The following is a 22,015-nucleotide window of genomic DNA, read 5'->3' as shown; positions in this document are numbered from 1 at the left end:
GTTGTTAAATGCTATCTCACCCCCCACCCCACTATCATGATCCCAATTCTACCTTACAAATCCAGCTAGACCAGAGGATGCACACTGGTACAGATAGGAACTGGAAACACAGGGAATCCAGGACAGATGATCCCTTCAGGACCAGTGGTGACAGTGGCGATACAGGGAGGGTGGAGGGAAGGTGAGGTAGAAAGGGGTAACCCATTACAAGGATTTACATGTAACCTCCTCCCTGGGGGACGGACAACAGAAGAGTGGGTGAGGAGAGACATCGGACAATGTAAAACATGAGAAAATAATAATTTACAGTGCAGTGAAACAGCAAGGGAATGGAGTGGCAAGGTCCCCAGGGAATGCTGAAAGTGGACTTTGGGGCCCAGGGCGTGGTGCCCCAACAGATTGGACTGCAAAACATTCCTAAGGGCCAACAAACGATCCCTGAACTAACTACAAGCTTTTCTTTCTTGATGTGTTTTGTTTTGTTCTTTGTCAGTGGTTTGTTGTTGTTTTGTTGTCTGGTTGCATACTGTTGCTTTGTTTTCCTCTGTCTTGTTTTCGTGCATGTTATATGTCCACAGGTCTGTCTAAATAAGACAGGCTGGATGAACTATCTGGAGGAAAAACAACAGGACCGACAGTTCCGGGGGGACTTGGGATAGGGGGATGTTGAGGGGTAAGGAAGTGGTATTAACAAACCCAGGGACAAGGAAACAACATGGAACCCAAATTGGTGGTGAGGGGGGAGTGGCAGGCCTGGTCGGAAATGATCAAGGGTAAGTTTACTTAAAGAAGAGGTTTAGCTATAACCCAGGTGGGGACGGAGCATGGTAGTGGGGCAGGAGGAAAGTCAAGGGAGATGGAGGAAAGAGCTAGGAGGCAAAGGGCATTTATAGTGGTCTAGACAAAGACATGTACATGCAAATATACATATGAGGATGGGGGAATAGATCAATGTGTCTATATTTATAGGTTTAGTATTAAGGTGGTGGAAGGACCTTGGGCCTCTACTCAAACACTCCCTCAATGCATGAATACTTTCTTCTATTAAATTGACACTCTACGATGCTCACCCTCCGGACACAACTGCTGAAGCCAAAGCGGGTGAACAAGTAAATGTGGTGAAGAAAGCTGATGGTGCCCAGCTATCAAAAGAGATAGCGTCTGGGGTCTTAAAGGCTTGAAGATAAACAAGCAGCCATCTAGCTCAGAAGCAACAAAGCCCACATGGAAGAACACACCAGTCTGTGTGATCACGTGGTCCCAAAGGGATCAGTTATCAGGCTTCAAAGAACAAAAAATCATATCATTGGCTGCACACCTCCATGATATGATTGCTGAGGACAAACGGGTGCATAAGCAAATGTGGCAAAGAAAGCTAATGGTGCCCGGCTATCAAAAAAGATAGTGTCTGGGGTCTTAAAGGCTTGAAGGTGAACAAGTGTCCATCTAGCTAAGAAGCAACAAAGCCCACATGGAAGAAGCACACCAGCCTGTGCGATCATGAGGTGCCAAAGGGATCAGGTATAAGGCATCATCCAAAAAAAAAAATACCATAGTGAATGAAGGGGGAAGTCAGAATGGAGACCCAAAGCCCATTTGTCGGCCACTGGAGATCCCCTCACAGAGGGGTCTAGGGGAGGTAATGAGTCAGTCAGGGTGCGATGTAGTACCGATGAAGAATACAGCTTTCCCCCAGATCCTGGATGCTTCCTTCCCCCCCAACTACCATGATCCGAATTCTACCTTGCAAGACTGGATAGAGCAGAGGTTGTACTCTGGTGCATATGGGAGCTGGAGGCACAGGGAATCCAGGGTGGATGATACCTCAGGACCAGGGGTGTGAGGGGCGATACTGGGAGAGTAGAGGGTGAGTGGGATGGAAAGGGGGAACCGATTACAAGGATCTACATGTGACCTCCTCCCTGGGGGACAGACACAGAGAAGGGGGTGAAGGGAGACGCCGGATAGGGCAAGATATGACAAAATAATAATCTAAAATTATCAAGGGCTCATGTGGGAGAGGGGAGCGCGGAGGGAGGGGAAAAAAATAAGAGGACCTGATGCAAAGGGCGTAAGTGGAGAGCAAATGCTTTGAAAATGATTAGGGCAAAGAATGTACAGATGTGCTTTATACAATTGATGTATGTATATGTATGGATTGTGATAAGAGTTGTATGAGCCCCTAATAAAATGTTTTTTAAAAATAATAATTTATAAATTATTAAGGGCTCATGAGGGAGGGGTAGCAAGGAGGGAGGGGGAAAATAAACTGATGCAAGGGATTCAAGTAGGAAGCAAATGTTTTGAGAACAATGATGGTAACAAATGTACAAATGTGCTTGACACAATGGATGGATGGATGGATTGTGTTAAGGGTTGTATGAGCCCCCAATAAAATGATTTTTAAAAGGAAATAATATGCTAGATGATAACATGAATGAGCTATGCGTGCAAAACATTCTAAAACTCCAAAACACACTGCAATCAAGTCGATTCCAACTCTGTGAAACCTTCTAGACTTTTTATTCAGAAAGAGGAATGAAATATTCCTTACGACTAGCAAATTATTATCATTGAAATTCTTTGTTATGGTTTATAGAATCCATGCAGAATTTTCTTAACATTCTACTCAGCAGCTCTCAGGGCCATTGGAAATACTAGAAAGACAAGTTTCTACAGAGCTAAACTTTAGAAGAAGTGCCCTAAACTGCAACACAAGGAGCATGAAAAAGAAACTTATTGCTCCCATGAAGCACCAAGCTCCAGGAGCTGAGCTTTTCTTCACTTGCTCCTGCTGCCCTCGTCTTTGTCCGTTCTGCATCAGGATCTTCACCTTGCAACCAGTACCACCTCCACATGCCGATCCCTCTACCTCTACCAGCAAGATGGAAACTTTATGAGAGCTTGAATAGCTTCTGTCCTTACTCCCACATGTGCTTCTACAGACCTCTATCATAGCTGCAAGGGAGGCAGGAAATTTGAGTTCTAACTTCTAGACTGAGAGGTGGGACCTCTAACCCAAGTATAGAATCATTTTTAAAAGACGGTGGCAGTCTTGAAGATGAGGGAACGAGTTACTGATGTTATTGTTAGTTGCTGTCGAATTAGCCCTTGACTCGTGATGACCTGTGCCTTATAGACTAGAACTGTACCAGGGGTTTGGTTTTGGTGGTAATCTGTTTGGAAGCAGATTTTCCGACCTTCAGATCACAAACTTTTAGGTCAGGACTTGAATGCAAACTGTGCCATTCAGGGACCTTTCATGTTCTATGCATGCTAAATACTTATGAGTGTTCACCAAAAAGGTGACCCAACAGAACTCACAAATTATAGAATAACATTAATATCAAATACAGCAAAATTTTGCTGAAAACCCTCCAACAAAAGTTGTAGCAGTACATTGACAGGGAGCGGTCAGAAATTCAGCTAGATTCAGAAGAGAACATGGAACAAGGGATATCATTGCTGACAACAGATGGATCTTGGCTGAAAGCAGAGAATAAATACCAGAACATTTCATTGTTTTATTGACTATGTAAAGGCATTTGACTCTGTACAATAACAAAGTATGGATAGCCTTGAGAAAACTGGGAATTTCAGAACACTTCATTGTGCTCATGTGGAACATGTACATGAGTGAAGAGATAGTTGTGGGAACAGAACAAGGGAATACTACATGGTTTAAAATCAGGAAAGGAGGTGAGTCAGGATTGTATCCTTTCACCAATCTGTATGCTGAGCATATTATCAGAGAAACTGGATTATATGGAGAAGAATGTAGTATCAAGATTGGCAGAAGGAAGGTTTATTAACAACCTTTGATATGCAGCTGACAACCTTGCTGCTGAAAATGAGGAGGACTTGAAGCACCTGTTGACGAAGATCCAGAATTGCAGCTTCAGGATGGATTACGACTCAATGTAAACCAAAATTCTCACAACTAGACCAAGAACATCATGGTAGCATCATGATAAACAGAGAAAAGATTGACGCTGTCAAGGATTTGCTTGGAGCCACAATGTTCGTGGATGCAAACAATGTATCATATTGGGTAAATCTGCTGCACAAGACCTCATTAAAGTATTACAAAGCAAGGATTAAGGTGCTTCTGACCAAAGCCATGGTATTTTCAATTGCCTCAGATGCAAGTGAAAGTTGGACATTGAATAAGGAAGATGAAAGAAGAGCCAATGCATTTAACTTTATGGTGCTGGCGAAGCAAATTGAAAGTTCATAGACTGGTAAAAGAACAAACAAATCAGTCTTGGAAGAAGTTCAGCCAGAATGCTCCTTAGAGGCAAAGATAGAGAGATTTCGTCTCACATATTTTGGACATGTTGTCAGGAGAAACCCATCCCTGAAGGAGGATGTTAGTCTTGTTAAGTTAGAGGGGCAGCCAAAAAAGAGGAAGGCTTTTGACAAGATGGATTGACACAATGACTGCAACGATGGGCTAAAACAAGAATAATTGTGAGGCTGACTCAAAACTGTGGTGTTTCGGTATATTGTAAGGAGGGTCACTATGAGTCAGAATCTACTTGACGGCCCCTAACAACAACAACATTTACCAAAATAGAATGTTTAACTACCAAACATATAGCAAGGAAAAGAAAAAATAGAGGTGAATCAAAAGGAAACTACAAATAAGATTGTAGAAAGAAGTATATAATCACAGTAAACATAAATGAATTGGACGTGTCTGTGTACAAAACAATCCAGAATTGATTGTTTTTAAATCCATTTATGTGGGGTTTGCAAGATTAAATTGACAAAATGTTTGGGGAAAAGGAAGTTAAAATAACATGATAATACCAAAAGATTGTTTATGTAAAAACCTTTAATATTAGGCATAAGAATTTTTTAGGCATAAGAATTTTAGGCTAAAAAGATTGATAAGGATTTAAAAGGTGGTATGGAGTAATTATAAAAAGAACAATTTACCAAAAAGACTTGAAATCTTGAACTTGTAGTCATTTAAAGACCTAAAGCAAATTATTTGGAGAAAGTGGCAAAAGCACCATAAAACACTAATAAACAAGCAAATAAAAGGTTTGACTACCATGAAATCAATAATTTTGATATTACCATATATACACCATATAATCAATAATAGGTACCCATGCCACTTCCCCAAGACACTTACAGGCAGTCATTTTACAGGTGAAATTTATCAAACTTACAAGAAAAAAGGTCTTTTATTTCACAAAGTAAATAGAATCTCTGCTTCCTCCTTCAAGGATATCTTTGCTGGTGATGGCTCTTCTGTGCTTCAAATACATGGAAAAAATATATAATATACTTTAGTAAGGAGATATACAACAATTATAGTATGGTATAAACTTTGGGAGGCAAAAAGCAAACATCTATGATGAGGGAAAATACTGGAAAAAATATATCACAATGTGAAGTTACAGCTGAATGGTAGAAATGTGAGTAATTTCTTCTCTTTTCGATTTATCTCTTGCCTGAAGTAATCTAAATAATTTCTAAATATATTGATGTTCTTAGGAACTTAAAAGTTTAAAATTATTCCAGTAATTAATTGGAACAAAAAAGACAAAACAAATAGAAAAAAATCTAACCAAATAGTAAGAGAAAGGTTCACTATACCATGTGAATATTACATGTGAATGGACTAAGTACTTCAATTCAAAGGCAGAGATTATAAGACACGCACCTTAGATTCAGACATATAAATAGGCTGAAAGTAAAGGATAGAAAAAAGATTTAGTATGCAAACTGTAAACATAGAGAACTAAAATGAGTATATTAATATCAGATAATAATAAAGACAAATATTAGTAGGGATATTTTAGCATAAAGTCAATATCTCTAGGATATGTAACATCTATAAAGGGCCTAACAACAGGTCCCCCAAATGCATACAATTGAGAAAATTAAAAGAAGAAATAACTGATCGATAATGGGGATTTTAATACCCCACTCTCAATTATTGATAGAATAAATATAAAGGATTTTAAAAAATCATTTTATTGGGAGCTCTTACAGATCTTATAATCAATTGTATCAATCACATTTGTATATATGTTGCCATCATCATTTTCTAAATATTTTCTTTCTGTTTGAGCCTTTGGTATTGACTCTTTTTGCCCTCCTTTCCCATCCTCCTGTCCTCATGAACCCTTGATAAATTATAAATTATCATTGTTTTCATATCTTACATTGACTGCTGTCTCTCTTCACCCACATTTCTGTTGTTCATCCCCTTTTTTGGTGTTGGGGGATTATATGTTGATCATTGTAATTGGGTCCCCCATTTCTCCCCCTTCTCCCCACATGTTCCACCTTACCCTCTTGGTATTGCTACTCCCATTTCTGTTATTGAAGGCTTTATCTGTCCTGGATTCCATGTGTCACGAGCTCTTGCCTGCATCAGTATACATGCTCTGGTCTAGCTGGATTTATAGGGTAGAGGTGGTGTCATGATATTGGGGGTGAGGAATCCTCAAGGAACCAGAAAATATGGTTTCATCAGTCCTATACTGCACTCTGGCTGACTTGTCCCTTCCTTGTGACCCTTTTGTGAGAGGATGCCCATTTGTCTACAGATGGGTTTTTGGGTCTCCACTCCAACCTCACTCTTTCTCCACAATATGATTATTTGTTCTGGGTCTTCTGATGCCAGTTACCTAATCCTGTGTACACCTCATGATCACACAGGCTGGTGTGCTTCTTCCATGTGGGCTTGTTGCTTCCCTGCTAGATGGCTTCTTGTTTAACTTCAAGCCTTATGACCCAGATGCTGTATCTTCTAATAGTCAGACACCATCAGCTTTCTTTACCACATTTGCTTATGCACCCATTTTGTCTTCAGTGATTATGGCAGGAGACTGAGCATCTAGGTTAATAGAACAAAGTGTTCTTGAGGACTTTAATTGCCATTTAAATATATGTAAATAGGCCAATACCTCAATTTTTATGAATTAATATATTTTCATATGTATACAACTATATTTCTACCTCTATCAATGTTTTTGCTTCCTAGATCTTTCCTGTTTCCTTTTACCTTCCTCCTGCCCCACTATCCCCCTCACCCTTCATTTGCCTCAGTAAATCTTCTCGGCTAGATTTCTGTTGCTCCAACACCACCAGGGTCCATATGTCCCCCTCGCCATTGATTTTAATTCCCTAGTTGTTCCCCTGTTTATGGCATTGTTTTCTCACCACTCCTTTCTCCCCTTCTTCCTCTTCCCCCAAAGTCACTCCTCCACCCCACCTCCAGAAGCTTTGGTCCTGTTGCTTTCTCTTTGGGCTTGTTTCTGATGCCTATCTTATATAGGCAGACAAAACAGTAAGAATGAAGACAAAAAGAAAACAAAAGATTGAAGAGGATAACTAAAAAGAAAGAGAAAAAATCCATACATAATTCTAAGACTGTCCGCTGACCTTTATGACTATCTCCCACTGGTTCTGGGGAACTCTGGGTACTGTCCCTCCTAACCTGAAGTCTATTTTGGGGCTCCTCATGGGCTTGGCTCCTGTTGTTGATCTGTTATGCTCCATTCTTGGTTCACTCCAGTATAGGGGGGGGGGGTGGTCAGGGCTCACTCTCACAGTGTGTACCCTGTGTTGTCCTCTGTAGTGCTCCAGTGAGGGGACATTGTGTCTCCAGCTGTTGTCAGCCCTGCAGTCCTCTCTGTGCCTTAGCATCTCTGTGCAGGGACATCATCCACAGAGTGTGCCAGAACGGGGCTAGTCCCTCCCTCTTTTTCCTTCTTAGTTTGCTCCCATGTGGGGTAGTCATGATGACCTCTGTCCCCAGGGAGTCAGTACATCTTGAATTGGGGCTAGCCAGTAGTCCTCTCTGTTCCCGAGTTGCTCCACGTGGTTATGTTGCCCTCAAGTTTGGGCGAGTTGTGGTGAGGTGAGCACTCACACTCCTTTTCCTGCAGAGACATAAACATCCCCCCTCCCGGGGGCTAGTGCCCTGCTCCCCCAGTGGCATTACCTCGCTCTTCTTCTACTTATCTTCCTTCTCCTTCTTTGTTTTCTTCCTATTTTCTCTTTCCCTTCTCTTCCCCCTATTTATGTTGGAATGACATGTACATCCTTGGGTGAACCAAGAATGGAGCAGAATGGTGAAGTCTTTCCATGCGCACAGGTGTTTTATCCTTAGTATATCCTACTTGTCAATTTCAGCTTCATCGCTGTGTGTACACTTCCCTATTTTAGTTAGCTTATGTATTCTCCGTGCCAAGTTTCTGAGGTTAGTCCCAATTCCCTCATTGATGGCCCTAATCGTTTGGGGTTTTACTTTGAGGTCTGTGATCCACCTTGAGTTTGTTCTTGTGCATGGGGTGAAGTAAGGGTTTGCTTCATTTTTACCCAAGTGGTTATCCATTTTTTTCCTAGCGCCATTTGTTGAAGAGGGCATCACCTCCCACTTGATATTTTTTTGGCCCTTATCAAAGATCAGTTGTCTATATGCTGATGGTTTTATTTCTAGGTTTTCTGTTCTTTTCCATTCGTCTGAGTAGCTATCATTATTCCGGTGCCATGCTGTTTTGGCTACTGTGGCTTTATATTAGGTGTTAAAGTCAGGTAAAGCAAGCCCTCCGACTTTGCTCTTCTTGAGGAGTTCCCTGCTAATTCTGGGCTTCCTCCATTTCCATATGAAATTGATGGTCAATTTTTCCAATTCTTTGGAAAAGGATGTTGGTAATTGTATCGAGATAACCTTAAATTTATACAGTGCCTTGTGGAAGATTGAAATCTTAATTATATTGAGTCTTCAGATCCACAAGTATGAGATATTCTAACATTTGTGGAGGTCACTTTTGGTTTCCTGAAGTAAGTTTCTGTAGTTTTCCTTGTCTAGCTCTTTTGTGGTTTTGGTTAGGAATATCCCTAAATATTTCAATTTTTGCTTGGCTATTTTAAAGGGTACTCCTTTCTTGATCTCCTCTTCCATGAGTCAAAGGAAAAATCACTGGAGGCATTAAAATTAATTGGACTTTAATGAAAACAAAAAAAACACATCAAAATTTGTGGAATGTATATCTTAAGCAGTGCTTAAAAAGACGTGTATAACTTTAAATGCCTGTGGCAGCAAATAACAAAAATCTCCAATAAAAGTTAAGCTTTCACCTTAAGAAACTAGAAAACAGAGCATGGTAAACCCCAAACAAACAAAAGATGTGAAATAAAATCTGGAGCTGAAAGTAAAACACAGGAAAAAAAAGAAAATAAACCAAAGTTAGTTATTTGAAAAGATAAAAAATATTGACCAACCCTGACCATTGACTAAGAAAACAAGGTTACCAAAATCAGTAATAAACGAGTAAATAACCCTACAAAACTGAAAAGAATTATAAGAAGCTATCTAGTTATCTAGTGTTGCTGTACTAAATACCACAGTCAGTGATTTAAAGAAAAACAGAAATCTATGGTGGTAGTTACATACGTTCATGTCAATTTAATAAATAAGTGTAGGGGTGGAGTCAGGCCTGTCAATCAGATCATGGCGTGAGGATGCTTCCTTGTGGGTGTGGTGTTCTCATGAGGAATCTGTGAATTTCCTTTCTCTTCCTGTCTTAGTCTTCCTGTTGACAAGCCATGCAGAGACTTGCTGAGTCTTGTGACATACTCTCTCTCTGCTTTCACCTTCCTGTTGACAAGCCATGTGGATCCATGCTGAGACCTGTGAGAGCCCTGGAGAAGCTTCCACAGCCACTATCCACAAGACTGTGCACTCACTGGCCTGTGATCTTCCTGCATTTGTGTCATTGCATGTGATGTGTAAGTCTGGAGAAGGACTTATGGACTAGTATTGGACTTATGGACTTGAACTAGACAGAGTTGGGATGTTTTCTTAATGTACAGTTACTCTTTGATATAAAGCTCTTTCTTCTGAGTGTCTCTGGATTTGTTTTTCTCGTCATTCTGGTCTAACACATTCATGTTCTTATGGTTTGAAACACTGGTTCTCAACTTTCCTTTTGCCGAGACCCTTTAATACAGTTCATGTTGTGGTGACCCCAACCATAAAATTATTTTTATTGCTACTTCATCACTGTAATTTTTCTAGTTATGAATCATAATGTAAATATCTGATATGCAGGATGTGTTTTCATTGTTACAAATTGAATATAATTAAATATAACTAAAGCATATTGATCAATTACAAAACAATATGTAAGTATATATTGTGAAATATTTATGTGTTTTCCAGTGGTCTTAGGCAACCCCTGTGAAAGGGTCATTCGATCCCCAAAGGGGTCATGACTGACAGGTTGAGAACCACTGGTTTAAGAGCTTAGAAGTGCACATTCTGGGTATCTGCTCTAGGTGAGAGCTTTCTTGTTTGCTGATTCTGGGGGAAGGTTCTTGCCTCCTTGACTCTGTGGGTTCAGGGTTCCATGGAGATATCCATGTGTCTTGGCATCAATCTTCTCCTGGGTTTAGTTGATTCTCAGCTCCGGGACCCTGGTCCAAAGAATGTGCTCTGCTTCTGGTTCTTCCTTCATGGTGGTAATGAGGTCCCTCCTCTCTGCTCAATTCTCTTTTATCCTTTGTGAAGGAAAAGTGATGCAAACATACAGGGAGCCTCCCCCACATCAGCTCAGGGATGTGACCTGAGTAGGGGTGATGCCTTTCCCCCTAATGAACTTATGGCTGATGGAGCACATCCTAGGGTACGATCACATCATCACACAGTTATCACTTTACATTATTTCATAACTGTCAAGCTACTGAGAATCATGGTCCAGCCAAATTGACACATATTAAGGGGCTATAATTTAATCCATGATAAGAGGATATTAGAGCAACTTTATACAAGCTATTTGATAGACAAAATGGGCAATTTTTAAAAAGACACAAATTACCCAAACTGTCTCACGAAGAAGTACACCTAAATGTAATGATATTGAATTATTTTTAAGAATCTTATCATATGAGCTTGTGAAACTCTCAGGCAGCATCTCTGGACTTTGGACAGCATCCAGGTGGGAAGATGGTGGAAGCGAGGTACATGGACAAATTCCCAAATGACCAGAGGACCCCACCCCAACCCTGAAGCCCAATGGCCTGGTTGGCCGGGAGCAACTGTGTCACCTTGAAGTTGCTAGAAGTTGATTGCTGACAATTATGAGAATGATTCAGAATTAGAAAAATCCAAAAAGAGAGAAACTACTGGATGGACATGATGACCATATGCAAAGATAAACTACCAAATTATGAACAAAAGATGAAAATGTTTTATGAGGAACATTTAGATTTAGATGATGACATTTGGTAAATCTTGGATAGGAGTGGCTACTTTGATTAAGAAAAAAAGAGGACAAGTGGATTTGGATTTTCCAGGAGAGAGGAGACATGATAGCACTTCCTGCAGGAATTTATCACCATTTCACATTGTATGGAAAGAACAGTGGGGAGACTTTTGGGAAGATGGTGCTCATATCGAATCACCTGCTCTGTGCCCCCATCGTCAGCTCAGAAAACCAAGAGAATGTGGCTGCTAACGGGAGCCAGAGCAGGCTGGAGACCCATGAGCAGGCCGGAGATCTGGAGCAGAGCTCTTGTCTTCTCTTGGCTGTGGAGACTGAGCTAAGTCAGTTTCCAAGGGCATCCTCTGCTGATGGCAGAAAGGTGGTCAAACTGCCCACCCTACATCCCCTTCCAACACCAAACATCAGAATTATATCCCCGAGGGTAAGGGAAGAGTGGGGGTGCAAAGCTGGGGAAGGGGAACTGATAGTATTGATGTCTGTACAAACCCACTTGAGGGGAGTGAACAAAGAGGGGAGTGAATGGACATATTGGATGGTATAAGATATGACAATAAATAAATATTTATTTATTAGCGAGGGGATGAAGTGGAGCTGATACCAAGTAGTTCAAGAAGAAAGAAAATGCTTCAAAATTGTGGTAACAGTTGTACAATACTGCTCGATGTGATTGAACTATAGTATGTTATGATATCGGCAAGGGTACCCAGTAAAATGATTTTTAAAAAAGAAAAGAGAAGAACTATGTAAAAGCAATGTGGAGTTTCCAGGAGGACAGTATTCCTGCCCTGAGGCCCTTGTTCATTTGTCCGCCGGCACTGACTACAGGAAAGCCGTTCTGGTGCAGGGGGAGCTCTTCGTACAGTTGGACAGAGTGGGAAGAGAACCATGGAGAACCAGCCCAGTCCACGAGTGCCCTTACTTTGGCTTGGCTTTGGCTACACAGCACTGGTTGCTTCAGGTGGGATCATTGGCTGCACCAAAGCAGGCTGCTTAACCCTCGCTGCTGGACTTCCCTCTGGGGAGTTAGCAAGCTGGGTACCTACCAGCTCTCTCAGGATCCCAGGAATATTTGGGTTTTCCTAGCTATGTCTGGGACCTTTTATGGCATTATGGGAATGAGATTCTACAACCCTGGGAAATTTGTGCCTGCAGGCTTAATTGCAGGTGCCAGTTTGCTGCTGGTCACCAAAGTTGGAATTACCATGATCACTTGACACCAATTGTAGTCATGTCCCAGCATCCCAGCGTGAACTCATGAAGCATTATTAAAAATATCCAGACATCTGCTATTATTATTGTAAGAGAAATAAGCACAAAACTTAAGTGTTATCACATATTCTGTCCTTTTACTTCAAAACCAACAGCACTGAACTTGGCAGGTTAAAAACAAACTGTCGTTATTATTACAACCCTACATAGGGGACTATATGAGGGGGTACAAAAAATGGAAAAAAGCTCCGCTGATGTGAGGGGGATAGTGCATTTAGAGTTCATTCCCCCAGGTCAGACTGTTAATCAAGCTTTCTATTTAGAGCAGGGGTCCGCAAACTTTTTAAACAGGGGGCCAGTTCACTGTCCCTCAGACCCATTGGAGGGTCGGACTATAGTTTTAAAAAACTATGAACAAATTCCTATGCACACTGCACATATGTTATTTTGAAGTAAAAAAACAAATGGGGCAAACGCACCCGGCAGGCTGGATAAATGTTCTCGGCGGACCCCATGTGACCCACGGGCCATAGTTTGAGGACCCCTGGTTTAGAGGTTCTGAAAAGATTGTGTAAGAGTGCACGATGAAAAAGGCCTGATGTGTGGCAGATGGGGGACTGATTTTGCCACCACAACAATGCACCTGTTCATGCAGCCATCTCAGTGCACGAGTTTTGGGGCAAAAAACAGCATGCCTCTTTTGCCCACACACCTGACTCACCTGACCTTGCTCCATGCCACTTCTTTTTGTTTTCTCGAATGAAGAGGGACATGAAAGGATAGTGATTTGACTATGTGGAAGAAGTGGGGAAAAAACGAGGGAGGTGCTGTCAGCCATCCAAACAGATGAGTTTGAAAAATGTGCCCAAGAATAGACTTGCAGACTTCACAAATGTAATAGAAAGTACTTTAAAGGTGAGGTTATTTTATATTAAAAAATAAATATATAGCTTTGAAAAAAAGTTCTGTTTTTTTCATATACCATCAAAAAAGTCAAATCAAGCTCATTACCATCCAGTTGGTGTTGACTCATAGTGACCCTGTGGGACAGAGTAGAACTGCCTGTGAGTTTCCAATACTGTAATGCTAGAGGTTTAGAAAGCCCCATCTGTCTCCCATGGAGCAGCTAGTGGTTTTGAACTTCTATCCTTGCGATCCTAGCCCAACTTTAACCATTACACCATCAGGTCCCCTACAAGAGCTTATTATTATGACAGCAAAAAAATTGATCCTTGAATATTGATGTTATCTCTTTCTGTCATTCTATGTACATTCTCAATGGGTAAAATGTTGGGTGTCAACCTTGGGGGGCCCTGGAACTGCACACCCCTACTCAGTGGAGTGTGAAGAACATCTCTTCTGAGAATGTAGATGGTCATCTTTTTCTCACCTTAGAGCACAGACTTAATTTGAGATTATGTTACATGAAATGGAAATAAACTTTTAAAAATAGTTTTACTGTCACACTTTAAAAAATAAAAGCAATGCAGCTGTTAAAAAAAAACAAACACAACAACAATATGGACAACCTAAATATATATTAAAGCTAAAAACAAACAATCTGGACAACCAGTTGGCGAACCAGGATGAACCAACCTGCTGACCACTGTGATGTTCGAGAACGGCGCATGACGTTTTGGGCACAGACAGCATAAGGGTGCTCTCTGGAAGTGAGCACACTGCTTGTGAATGTATGAAGCATGAAAGTAATAGTTTCCCCTTTACTTTTATTGTAAACTGCTGGCAAGGCTAGCTCTCCTGTGCAAGATTATAGGAACAGAGTATTTTTACATGAAAACAACAGTACAGGTGAGTATGAGATGGACAGAACGATGACAATCTGGACAAACTACACCAGTTTTCTCTGATTAAAATAAAAATGGTTCGGGAGCCCCGTGTTAGCATGTTCATTCAATTATAACCTGAATGAAAGCTCAGATTCATAGAATGTAACTACTTATGTGCTTTCTCTGAATATTTTCTTAAATCTTAATCCAGATATCAACCAATGTCACTCCTATCTTAGTAAAAGCATTTAATAGTTAGGTAATATAACCAAAGAAATCTAAGATACCTTTTCTCCTCAAGTTTTGCCCTGAGATGAAGGGTAGGTGGGGAAACACCTCCTGTTTCAGCCACACTCTCAATTGCTTATGTCATTTTGTAGTTCAGAATAAAGTAACTGCCTCAATTTTATGTTTATGGTTGGAGTTACCTTATATTCAGATGGATACCATGAGGCTTCAACAAAATTTGTGGAAAAATATATTATCTTTTAATTCCACATTTTTATGAATGTTTTGATGCTCCATTGCATAGTATTTTTACCTAGTTCCCTAAAAACCCCGTTTGGATATTTTGTGCAATAGTTATGTATATAATTCATTTAAATAGTATATGTTATTACATAACCCTCAGTTTCCACAGTCTTGCGATCAGAAAAACTAGATGGTGCCAGCTACTACTATTTACCTCTCTGAAAGGGATCACATTAAAAGATCCCTAGTACAGCATGAGAAACAAAACTCCAAATCATATAAAGGATCAAGCTTATTGGTCAGATAGGTACTGGTGGAGCCCCCCAAGACTATGTTGTTAGTTACCCTCAGGTCTGGAACTAAACACACCACTGAGGGCAATTTATCACTGAGGGAAATTTATTAGCCAAATAATACATCTATAAGGGAAACCATAGCACCAGAGAGGTACATACTCCTTAGAACAATCAACAATTTGAGATCAAAAAGGAAGCATTTCCCCAAGGACAAAGTTCAGAAGGCAGGAATAGTTAAGAAACAAAGAGGAATGAATGGACACAGGAAACACAGGGAGAAAATGAAATGAGAATGGAGGATGTTACATTGTAGAGATTGTAGTGAATGACGTGAAACACGTGTATATGAAACATTATTTTCTCTAAATCTTCACTCAATTCACAATGAAAAAGTTAAAAGAAAACCAAAATCTTCTCACAGAGAAAAGCCCAGTCCCAGATAGCCTCATTCATGAATTCTAACAATTACAAAAAGAAGAAATAACACCAATTTAACAAGCTTTTTCAGAAAGCAGAGCAGAGAGCACTTCCCAACCCATCATTGCTCTGATACCAAACCTATAAAGCACCAGAAACAAAGATTATAGACCATTGTCTGTCATGAACAAAGATGCAAAAATCTTTAACAAAATATTAACAAAGCAAGTTTAGCAAAGCGGAGAAAACAGAATTATATATCATGGCCAAATGAGACTTATTCTAGGAATGCACGGGTGGTTTAACATCTTAAAATTAATTAATCTAATACTAATATTAATAGGATAAGTGACAAAGTGCACATCATCTTGTCCATGTGGTTAGTGTTAGGTGCCATTAAGTCAATTTGAACCTATAGCATACCTATGTTCAACAGAACAAAAGACTGCCTGGTCCTGTGCCACCTCTTAATTGTTCTTCGGTTTGAGCTCACTGTTGCAGCCACTGTGTAATCCATCTGGTTCAGGGCCTTCCTTTTTCAATTTTTAACTTCTACTTTACCAAGCATGATGTCCTTCTCCAGGGACTGGTCTCTCCTGACAACATGTCCCAAGTATGTGAGATGAAGTCTTGCCATACTTGCTTTGAAGGAGCCTCCTGGCTGTCAATAGATTAAGGAAAAAGAGAAAATTGGCCAAGGAGACTGAGTGGGATAAGGAAAATCAGAAACCAAAGGAGATTGAGTGCCACTGAGTTGAATAAAAAAAAAAAGAGAGAGAATTACCATTGGGTTAGATTGTGTGGAGGTTGCTGACAACCTTATAAAGGGCTTCAGGAGGATAATCCTGATTTTAATGAGGTAGAAGAAAGTGAATAATGAGAGGTGGAGAAAAGGCATATAGACCATTTTTTTCTTTCCCTGTGATTATGAATTTTGTTAGTGAAATTAACAGATTATAGTTCAGGGTCAGAAATGCTCAAGAGAGCCACACCTGCAAGCAAGTCTCTGCATAGGAATCGTGTTTGAAAAGGCAGCCCAGAAAGGGAGCAGTCAATGGAGAGGCATGTGAGGCTCCAAGGAAAGCTGTTTTTGTCTTTTATGATGGAAGAGATTGCATCTAGTCCATCAGCTGAGGAATAACATTTGAAAGGGGAACATTAATGATGTAAAAGAAAGAGTCTTACCATCAGGAACAAAATCCTTCAGAAAGAAAGAGGCCATGAGACGCAATTCGTAAGTAGGGAGTTTCAAGAACTATAGAGGCTGTGAGATTTGATCCTAATGCAAGTTAGCCTGCTACAGTGGCATGGGTACAGGCAGAAAACAGGGTCTGTTTTCTGTCTCTGGGTTAGAGAAAAAGATTCTATATCTCGTGGCAATAGCCATAGCTACAGTATCAGAATTTTGTTGTACCACCAACTCCAGTTAGCATCGAGCCACGTGAAAAGGGCCAGATGATACCAGCACCTGAAGTAGCACTTGCATGACGGTTGAGGGGACTCTGAACCCCAGAACCTGAGTATTTTAGGTTGGGCAGTAGATATGCTTCCCTTCGCTCCAAAAGACATTATTTTTATTACAATGTACATCAAACAGCCCAGATGTTTGTTTCAGCAAGAGATTGATATCACTATCTCAATTTTTCCAAGGTGGTTAACTCTCTAGCCATCCTTGAGAGGATCGTCTGTAACAGAAGAATTGTGAGCAGCATGTGGACAATTGTCTTTCCACAGAGGGCTTAGCCTTAAGTAGAAGCATGCCTGCTATGTTACGTCGGGGCTGCTAATCCCAACGTCAGCAGTTTGAAACTATCAACTGCTCCTTAGGAGAAAGATGAGGCTTGAATTCGAATGCTAAGCAGTGACTTCAACTGGTCAATGGTCAGAACTGAGTCAGAAACAAGATAATCTGTAACTGCAAGTTGGCCTGGTGAAGACATTTTTAAAAAACAAAGCTAGCACATTGCTGCCCTTTATAACACTGGGATCCTGTTAGTCAAAAAGATGAGGATCATGAATATTGGAGAAGCAACTAGCATTCTCTGCCACATACTGAAGACTTACTAAAGAAGATGAGCACATGAAATACAATGATGAAAATAAAGTTCACCGGACAAGCTTAGGTTTTGCTAATACAGCGCGTAAAGACATTAAGTACTAAGCTACTGTCTTCCTGTGCTCAAATGGAGCTGGGATTGAGGGAACAACCCATCTGTATATGTTATTCTCTCAGTACTTTTACCATCAAGTCAATGCCAACTCATAGCAACCTTACAGGACGGGAAGAACTGTCCCTGTGGGTTTCAGAGACGAGCTGTTTACTGGAGTAAAAGCCTCATCTTTCCCCGTATTCTCTCAATCGTCAATGAAAAAACAAAAGTTTGCCCACCTCAGCGTCTCTAGGTTGATATTTAATGTAAATTGATTTTTATAAGTAAAAACTAGAAAGTATGGTCTTCAGTCACTTATCATGATGAATGTTCAATAAAAATTCTATTTAAATTCTATGCTGCCAGAGAAATTATATTCATTTTTGCTTAAATGTATTTGAAATACAATATGTTGAACAGTAAGTGCAACATATCTGTTCCCCCATAAATGTGGCTACACACTTGAGTTAGGCAGGGCTCTCTAAAGAAACAAAACCAGGACACTTATGATTAGATAGATAGGTAGATAGATAGGTTTATTCGGTGAGAAAGAATGTAACAGCTAATTAGTCCACACAGAAGTACAAGGGCCCAGTTCAACTCACTTTCCTGAAACAGTTAATATATTGGAAGTCTTTCAAATCCCATGGGCTGCTGGATCCAAGGTCTAGGAAGCAGACAGCAGAGTCCTCCCTCCAGCAAGGCAGGAGGAGTCTGCCTGCAGGCAGCAAACAGCAGGGTGAGTCAACAACAGTCAACAGCTCAGGAACTTAGTGAAGCAGGCCCAGAGGGGATCTGGAACTCTAGCAATGCCGATAATGCAAGGTGACAGGATCATTGGCCTCCAGTTCAAGAGATGTGTGCACCGGCAGGGTGGCAAAGCAGGTCTCTAAGGAGCTTCAAGCTCTATGGACACCATCCAAGGGTTGGCCAGGCCCACAGGTGGTGTAGCACATTGGTTGATGCAGAGAACTAGCTAAAGCAGCAGCACACTCGTCTGATCACCAGAGAGCAAGAAAAGGGGGCGGGCCTTGCCGAGCTATTTACATCTTTGCTCTTGAATCAGACTTCGACCTGATTAAGCCCATATGTTCCTATTGGCCAGATTGGCACAATAAACCTAACTATCACAGACACATGAATGTGGTTAGACACATCTCTCTCTCTTTTCCCTCCATCCTTCTTCCCGCCTCCATAATTTCTTGTCCTTCTCCTCGCCCTGTCCCTGTCCCATTCCATGGCCTCCTCATAGTTTTCAAAGTCTTGGTGTGAAAAAGCACTTTTCTTTTTCTTTGTTCTTTTTCCTTATAATAATGGCATCTTTAAATTTTTATGTTTATAAGATTGACCTTGCTAAGTATGATGTTCTCTAGTTTTGTCCATGTCTTTGGGTGGTTGAGAGATTCGTCATTGTTTTTTCTCGATGCATGATATTCCATTGTATAAATGTACCAGAGTCTCTTTATCCATTCTTCTGTACTCAAGAGTCTTTGGTTGTTTCCATCTTTTTTGCTGTTGTGAAAATTGATGCAATAAACATAGGTGTGCATATGTCTGTTTTTGTAGTATTCGTTTCGTTAGCACCAAAAGAAGGACTGCAAAGACATAAGATAATTTATATTTGCATCTGTTTAAGGAAGCGCCATACTGATTTCCAATAGTTGCAGTTCTGCAGACCCATCAGAAATGTATAAGCATTACAACCCCTCCACATCCTCGACAGCATTTATTTTTGTGTGTGTGTTTTTAAAAATTAATTTTTCTAAAAGTGTCAGTGTCAGGTAGTATCTCATTGCTGTTTTTCATTTTCATTTGTCTTATTGCTAATGAACACGAACATTTCTTCATATGGTTGTTGGCCTCTGGATGTCATTTTTTTGTAAATTGTCTATTTTTGTCTTGTGCTCATTTTCTGACTGGGTTATTTGTATTTTTCTTATTAAGGTGTTCTAGTGTCTTAAATAGATTTTTAAAATTAGCCTTTTATCTAATGTATCTCTCATTACTGAATTTTTGCCAATCTGTGGGTTCTCTTTGAACTCTTTTTAAAATCATGTTATTGGAAGTTCTTACAGCTCTTATCACAATCCATCCATCCATCCATGTGTCGAGCACCTTTGTATATATGTTGCCATCATCGTTTTCAAAATGTTTTCTTTCTACTTGAAAATGAGCTGATTACAAGGATCTACATATAACCTCCTCCCTAGGGGATGGACAGCTAGAGAAGTGGGTGAAGGGAGACGTCAGATGGTGTAAGATATGACAAAATAATAATTTATAAATTATCGAGGGTTCATGGGGAAGGGGAGAGTGGGGAAGGAAGGGAGAAAATGAGGAGCTGATACCAAGGACTCAAGTAGAAAGCAAATGTTTTGAGAATGATGATGGCAACAAATGTACAAATATTCTTGACACAATGGATGGATGGATGGATTGTGATAAGAGTTGTACAAGCCCCCAATAAAATGATTTTTAAAAAAGAAAGAAAATGAGCTGATACCACAGGTTCTTTGAACTTTTTCGATGAAGTACGGATGTGCATACGTGTCATATTTTTAGAAGGTCTCAGGCCTTTATTTTGTATCTACAGTGTGGATACTTTTCATTATGTTTGTTACTGTGTTAATGCCTTGTATTAGAGCCCTTACGTTTCTCTATTTTTATCCCCAGTGATCATCTTTATAGTTGTGGGGTTTACACTGAGGTCTTTAATCCAACTTGAGTTTGTTTTGTACATGCCATGTGTTTTGGTTTGTTTTTCTTGTTGCAGATAAAGATCCAATTTTTTCAGCACCATTTATTGAAAAGGCTATCTCTTCCCACACTTAATAGATTTTAGACTTTTATCAAAAATTAGGTGTCTATGGGTGTCTCAGAAACCCGTATTTGGTTGGATTTCTGGTTCTCAATTCTAATCCATTGGTCTTCATGTCTATTGCTGTAACCAGTACCAAGTTGTTTGGATTACCATGGCTATATAATAGATTTAAAGTCTGGGATTGAGAGATCTACTTTGTTTTTATTTTTCAATAGTGTTTTATTTATCCTGAGTTTCTCTTTTTAAATGGGGGGGGGAGATGGTTTAAAAATCATGAAATTGATAATGATTTGTTTGCTTAGAGCCTTTACGGAGGTTTGTGTGTTAAAGTGAAATGGCTTAAATGGCTCTTCAATACTTGTCTTTGATCTCCCACCCGATGATTGGGTGGGGCCATGTAAATCAGACACGTGACACACTGTTAGAGGGGACTGGTCATTTTTACATTCCTCTAGATATGAGAACCATCTCAGAAGCAGGAACAGAGATTCCTGTGACTGCCAAAAGAGAAGAGTTACCATCGAAGCCCTTGTGAGATCCTTTTTATCTCAAGGACAGGCTGACCTTGCCATTTGTAATCCTATGCTTACCGCAAAGCTGGGAAGTCTAAAGACTTATGGGGAAAAACCACCCCCACAAAACCAAAGCAAACCCCACTGTTTTCAAGTTGATCCTATAGGATAATGTTGAACTGTCCCTTTGGGTTTCCAAGACTAAATCATTAAGGGAGCAGACAGGCTCACCTTTCTCCCACTGACTGACTCGTGGGTTGGACCCACTGACCTTGTGGTTAGCAGCTCAATTCGTAACCCAAGGGAAGTTTAGGAAGAAGGTATTTGTGAGAGGATCATTATTCTACCTGCCACGACTCTTCATATTGAGTTGAGACAACTAGAGACGCCCTTTAGCCTGCCCTCCTCCTTCTTCCCAGCTGCAGTGTATTGCAGCAGCCGAGTGGCCCATGAGGTGACCTAAGAAAGTATTCTTCACTGGAGTCGCCAATCTTGCCCAGGCTTGTCGGCCTCTGGCTTTCTGGGACATGAAAGAAAAAGAAACTATTTTGTTTTAGGCTTCGTTTGGGGGAGATTCCTATTACTTGCAGCCAAAACAATCCTAACAGATACAGGAACTATTATGACTGTTATTATGGTGAATTCTATAGAGAAATATCCTGGTGAATTCCAGATCCCATACAGTTGACTTTGAAGAAAGGTGTATCCAAACCTCTGGAACTTGTCTCCAGAAAGCAGAGAAATGTGTTACGTGTGCATTCTCCCGTCCCATTGCATCTTGCCCTCTTCAAGTGCTGCTTTCCTTCCTCGGGTCCTCACCATACACCATACATTTTCTGGTTCATTATTAGAACCTAGCAATCTTTCTAGGAAAAATGAAGTGAAAAGAGCCAGACCCGGACTTCACCTAAGAAAAACTAACTACATTAAGGAAGAGCAGTTTTTGAGGTCACTCTTCTCTAGGCCAGCAAGTCAATAAAGTTTATCCCAAGGATCAATCGACAGCAACTTCCTAAAGCACTGCGTTAAAAAGACTTTGAGGATGGATTGTGATAAGAGTTGTCTGAGCCCCCAGTAAGTGATTGAAAAAAAAATAA

The 22,015-nt window shown here is 40.4% G+C and overlaps 2 pseudogenes; both read left to right on the top strand.

Moving 5' to 3' along the window:
- The first annotated feature begins 10,975 nt into the window (after positions 1–10,975).
- Positions 10,976–14,119, top strand: LOC142446146 (acireductone dioxygenase-like; annotated as a pseudogene).
- On the top strand, positions 12,141–12,469 carry LOC142447260 (transmembrane protein 14C pseudogene; annotated as a pseudogene).
- Positions 14,120–22,015: the final 7,896 nt, after the last annotated feature.

The sequence above is a fragment of the Tenrec ecaudatus genome, chromosome 4, assembly GCF_050624435.1.
Source record: "Tenrec ecaudatus isolate mTenEca1 chromosome 4, mTenEca1.hap1, whole genome shotgun sequence".
Classification (NCBI taxonomy): Eukaryota; Metazoa; Chordata; class Mammalia; order Afrosoricida; family Tenrecidae; genus Tenrec; species Tenrec ecaudatus.
This window is presented reverse-complemented; position numbering and strand designations above follow the sequence as displayed.